Below are 5,876 nucleotides of genomic sequence, written 5' to 3' on the forward strand. Positions count from 1 at the left end.
AAGAAGGCCCCAGCGACAGAGGCCATGGCTAGCAGGAGTGCAGGGGAGATTTGGCTGGATTCAATAATTCATACCTGTAGAAAACTGACCTGGATGGGGAAAGGGAGGATTAAACACAAAGTGGTCCCCAGAGCCAAGATTACTCGCTCAGGCTGGCAGCGTTACCTCAGACAGAACGAGGCTTTTCCTGCTTGCTTTATTAGCTGTCTATAAAAGCCTCATTAGCCCATTCCACTGGTCATCCATTATTTATGTTCGACATCCTATTTGGAGTGATTGGCTCCCTTTTCTGGCCTCTTTTGGGTGTGGGGGGTTTCTGTCCCTCCTTGGGGTGAGAGGGTGTCCTTAGAAACACAGGACAGGACAGAAACCCCCCAGCCCCATGGCCAGGGCTCTTCCAGGCCCACACGCCCCCAGCAGCAGCAGAAGGGTGGAAGGAAGGACGCAGGGACAATCCCATGAGACTCCCTGGCATCTCCTTCCCCCACACCAGCTCCAGGCAGGCTGCAGCAAGTGGATTCCAACAAAGACGCTTTAGGAAAAGGAAATATTCACTTTCTGGTGCGAATAGCAGGGCTTCCTGTTCTGTCCAACTAGATATGAAGCAATTTTTCATTTTTATTAGGTATTTGTTGAAGTGGGAAGAAGCCAGAGCCCATGGCTGGGGTGACTCACCCAGACCAATGGTCAGCCTGTAGGCAGAGTGTTTCCAGAGGCAAAATCCTCCTTGGCTCATCCCTCAAGCCCAGGTGTGGGGAAGATGCCTGTTCTCCATCTCAGCATCACTGACTCCTGGGGGCAGTGATGGGGGCAGGAAGGGGATCCCCCACGGGAGCAGGGACAGCTCTGATCCCTGGGGATCCACCTGCCCCACACCACTGCCCGGTGAGGCTGTGTCCCTGCTGGAAATCCCAGAGGGAATATGGAGCTATGTGGAGGGAAGGAGAGGCAGGGGTTTCCTGCACATGCCCTGGCTGCTCGTGCAGCTGGGATCCAGCACCTGCTTTTGGGGGAATCCCATTTCAGTAATCCAGTGGTACTGAGCTCTTTTAAAGCTGGGCCCTGGATGTGGGCTCAGGCTGGAGCAGACATCTCCACTCCAGCAACAGCTCTAAATATCCATGAGCCTCTGAACTTCACACTTGCTCAAAAATCCGGCTCTGCTCGCAGTTTTCCTGCCAAACCGATCTCTTCCTAAGGATGAGGACACCCGCCCACTCAGCTCGGGCCACGGAATCATCATGGAAGCATGGAATGATTCAGGTTGGAAGGCCCCTGTGTTGGGCCACCATTTCTGAGCCTCCAGAGCCAGCCAAACTGGGCTGAAGGGAGGGAATTTCATGCCTCCTGCCTCCTGCCCTGGCACGGATCACATCCTGAGTGTTAGCCAGGGACATCCCACTGATCCCAGTTACAGTCACTTCTCCAGCCTCACACCAAGTCCAGGCTCTTGCAGGTGCTGCCTGGTGCATGACATGCAATTTCCCTTCCCAAATGCTGCTGGAGGTCAGTTCCCACCCTTCCTCCACCTCCTCCTCCTCACCCTGGCCCTGCTCTCCATCACCCTCCATTTGGAGAGAGCACCCACCCCGTTGCACAGGGACTCTCGCTCTGTTTGCACATGGTAACCTCGAGGATTTGTGCCTTTCCCTTTGCCCACCCCCAAGATGCATTTCATGTTGGTGGTAAGTCTTGGAATTGGAGTAGTGAGGGATATTCCTCCTCCCCTGGGAGGTCCCGAGTACTTTTCCTCAAGCGAAATGGAGCATTTTGAGATATTTGGGCCTCTGCCCTGGTTTGGATGCCCCCAGGCCAGAAGCAGGTGCCCAGTGCTGGAGCCAGGCTGTGGAGAGCAGAGGAGGGAGAGGAGAACGGGTGAGTACCCGTGTTTTGCCTCCTCTGAATCCTGCTGATTAGCATTCCAAATCTAATGAAGCTGGAGCGAGGACGCTCCTGTTTGTCCGCTGTAATGGATCATGATGCCGAGGTGGCTGGACTCTGGATGTGGAAATGGAGGGCTGTGGTAATGTGACAAGAATTAATGAAACATAACCAGACTTTCATATAATTAAAACCAGTAATTGCTGGAAAGATGGCTCATGCAAAACGATGGGCTGGGGGTGGGCAGGCTTGATTAAAACTGGTGACTGGCTACAAATGATTAGATTAAAATCAATTAACTGTAGAATTGCTGTCTGGCATATGGAAGGATAATTCAGTTACGTAACCGACAGCGGGATTTGCACTTTGCAAATGTTGTTTCAGTACATCAGACCAAGCTTAGGCAACCTGGTTATTTAACAGGACACACTTGTGATTCCTGGTGCCGAGGGTGGGATTTGGTAACAGGATACAAGGCAGAGCCCACAGCCTGGGGCTGTTCTCTCTCTGGGTAAAGAGCAAGAAAGCCCAGAGATGGCCACGATCCCCTGCTCTGCCCTGGTTATTTGTAAACAGGAGCTCTTTTCATTACTCTTTTAAAGACTGGTTGGATTAAGGAAGCATTAGTGGAATTCAACGCTCGGCATGCTCCCTCCTCCCGAGAGCCTGCTGGTGGCGGTGCCCATTAGCGCTAATGCAGCCGCATTAGCACTCTGACAGGATTCCTGTGTTACAGCATCCCTGATGGCTCCAGTTCCTCTCCCTCGCTTCCCTAAGCCCCGGGGAGAGCAGGGCGATGAAACCTTGCGGAGGGACAGCAAGGAGCTGCCCGCTGCAAAGCAGGTGAGGCTGAGCCAGGGCTCCTCAGCCCCTGCCACAAGCACTGCAGGTGAGCCTGCAACACCCCCTGCTCTGGGGTTTGGGGACCGGTGGTTCAAACAAACCCTACAGATCTGCGCCTCTGATCCTGCCCCATCTCTACGGCCCCTCCTGGCACTGTGGATGAGCAACCAGTGCTGGAAAAAAAAGCGCTGGAGGTACCAGGGCAGTGCTGGCAGACCAGAGGCATTATATTTTAATAGGCTTCAGGGTCCTGCTGAGATCCTGGATTGCCTCATCTCGGATACAGCCGCACTGAAAATTCACCCTCTTCTTACACATCTTGGTTTTCAGCAGACATTTTGTCAGGTGCTGTTCCGAGCTCCTCCGTAGCCAGAGCAGAGGCACTCTCCCATCGTGACACACCTGTCACCTACATCGTGACACGCAGGGGCAAGGCAGCTTCGCTTCAGGAATTGTCCCAGGCCAGGTTGGACGGGGCTTGGAGCACCCTGGGACAGTGGAAGGTGTCCCTGCCCGTGGCAGGGGGTGGCACTGGATGGGCTTTAAGGTCCCTTCTACCCCAAACCATTCCATGATTCTGCTTCTGATGAGCCGCATTCCAAGCCCACGTTGCTCCCACAGCCTTGAGCTGCAAGCTAGGAATGGCTCCCAAAACTTCGGGGTGGTGCAGACAGAGGTCCCAGTGGTGCAATGGATTTGGCCCAGCTGCATTCATATCCTCAAGAGGGCAGAGCTGTTGGTTCTGACTGCAGAGAACCTGGCATGGTCTCTGGGATGGGGAGCTGTCCTACCAGGGGATGGCAGTGGGCTTTCCCCACTCCTTTCCCAGAAAACCTATCCTGGAATTGCTCTGGAAATCTCCCACACCAGCAAAAATACGTATGCTTCCTGTAGAAGAGGCAAAAGTAGATTTAGGTCAAAAATTACTATGTATAGAGCAGAGAAACATCTCCTGAGCCATCTGCCATGCACCAAAGCCAAACTCCGCTTAGAGCTTGATGAGGCTTTAAAAAAAATATAAAAACCTGACTGGCTTTCACTCAGGGCTTTCAAACCACTCTGCTCTTTATAGGGCTGCTCAAACATGGCTCCACTAAGCTGCTGCCCATCATAAATAAGCTCTTGGTTCTTGCTGTCAAGGAGGGAATTAACCCCACTTCTGCCTCTCTGCTCCAGGAAGGCGTGGGAAGAGCTCCTTGGGAAGAGCCCTCATGTCCAACCCGAGCCCTGGCAGGCTGAGGGAGCACATCTTCCGTTTTCTGCTGCTTCCAAAGGTCCTGGGAGGAACCTTTCCAAACAGTGCAAAAATATTTTATTCCATTAACCTGCATTGGTAATCTCCATGGAGATCCTGCTTCTCTTCGCTTTGTCTGCTCTTGTGTTTGCTTATTCTGGATTGATCCCTTCCTTGCTCTCCACTTCCCATTCCTTGCTCTCCACTTTCCATGCCTCACCCGTAGCCCATCTGTGATTTCTAGACCTTAGCCAAGATCTTTTTTCCTGCATCTTTTCCTCCCCTCCATGGCCAGCAGTAATGCAGAGACATCTGGATGCCTTTCTGAAGACACAGAAGTGCCCCACAGCGGCATCCCCATGCAGGGCCAGGTTACTGCTGCATAAATCCCCTCCCATTCCATGGAAGGTCTGCAAATCACCAACCAGCCAGGCTTCAGGATAAAGTTCCTTTCATCACGGAGAGATCAGTAATCATTTCCCTTCCTGTAGGAGATGCAGCAGATTTATTGTCCTGACTCAGCCCCCAAGTTTATGTGAAGGAGAAAGGTCAGGACGGAGTTTACAAACTGTCGATATTCCTGCCCTAGGAGGTTTTCTTCTCCCTGACAAAGTAGTTCAGCAGTGCCAGTTGCTTGTTTGATGCCTTTAATAAAGGCAGAAGAACACAGATATTTCACTGATAATTCACTCATCTGCAGTGAATCAAGCAGCAATCCACACCATGGAAATCATGGCTGATGCTGGAAAATCACTCAGTTCCCTCCAGCCCATGGGTCATACCCAGCCCCAGATGAGGACAAAAACATCTCTGAATTTCTATATAGCTGTGGTTTTTCCTGTTCAAGATAATCTCCAAAAATCAGTCCGGAAGCCAAATGATCTTGTTCTGTTTGTGATTTAAAGAGGACTGGTCTGGTTTGGGACTTTTTAAACAATTATTACATACTTGAATTAAAACTCCCAGCAGAAGTCCCAAAAGAGAAAATGAGCCTGCTCCATTTCAACTTTACAAGAACACTTTGCTCTGGGGATTTTTCAATGACTTTTCAAAATTAAACATATCTGTGAAATGTCGCTTGTTGAATGAGCCCATGGCCCATTTCACATCAACATCACATGTTGAATGAGCTCTGATGTCCAAGCCATTCCCTGTGTCCTGTCCCTCCAGCCCTTGTCCCCAGTCCCTCTCCAGCTCTCCTGGAGCCCCTTCAGGCCCTGCAAGGGGCTCTGAGCTCTCCCTGGAGCCTTCTCCTCTCCAGGTGAGCACCCCCAGCTCTCCCAGCCTGGCTCCAGAGCAGAGGGGCTCCAGCCCTGGGGCAGCTTTGGCAGGAATCTGTTTTTGTGGCAGCAGCTCCAGGTCCTTGTGCGTCTGGCCCCAGGGCTGGGGCAGCTCTGCAGGTGGAGTCTCAGCTGAGCACAGGGGCAGAAGGGCAGAATCCCCCTCCCCTGCTGCCCACGCTGGGGGATCACCCCAGGCCACAGAACACGTCCAGTTTTTCTCCCACCAACACCCCCAAATCCTTCTTGGCAAGGCTGCTCTCAATCTGCTCATCCCCCAGCCTGGATTGATCCCAGTATTTAGCATCCCTTTGCTCTCAGGTCACTTTGGAGCACACTTTTCATTTATAGGCATCCCAGAACAGCCTGTGGAGAAACAAACACCTGATGTTTCCCAGTTTGTGATGTTTCCTCATGCTCCTCCGGCAGCTCCACGCTGGAAGGCTCAGCCAGGGAGAAGCACACCTCTCTCCAGATGGTGAGAGCTGCTGTCAGCTCGAAGAGGGGAATCACAGCTGAAATGAAGACACAAATTGGCATGTGGGAAGGTAGGCAGCAGAATTCTTTGTGATAGCTGAGCTCTGTCACTACCTGTGAGCAACAGCCCAGTGAGTTCCTGTCAGAAACCTGCCCCTGCT

At 52.2% G+C, this 5,876-nt stretch overlaps 1 long non-coding RNA gene across 2 annotated transcripts in view; it reads right to left on the reverse strand.

Moving 5' to 3' along the window:
* The window catches only part of LOC108444896, a 54,980-nt gene that overhangs the window by 31,795 nt on the left and 17,309 nt on the right, over positions 1 to 5,876 (reverse strand). For both annotated transcript variants that reach the window (XR_001859617.1, XR_001859616.1), the window contains one exon: positions 5,623 to 5,753. This is a non-coding gene — a long non-coding RNA (uncharacterized LOC108444896). The remainder of the gene's footprint in view (positions 1 to 5,622; positions 5,754 to 5,876) is intronic.

This window comes from Corvus brachyrhynchos, unplaced genomic scaffold, assembly GCF_000691975.1.
Source record: "Corvus brachyrhynchos isolate BGI_N302 unplaced genomic scaffold, ASM69197v1 scaffold412, whole genome shotgun sequence".
Classification (NCBI taxonomy): Eukaryota; Metazoa; Chordata; class Aves; order Passeriformes; family Corvidae; genus Corvus; species Corvus brachyrhynchos.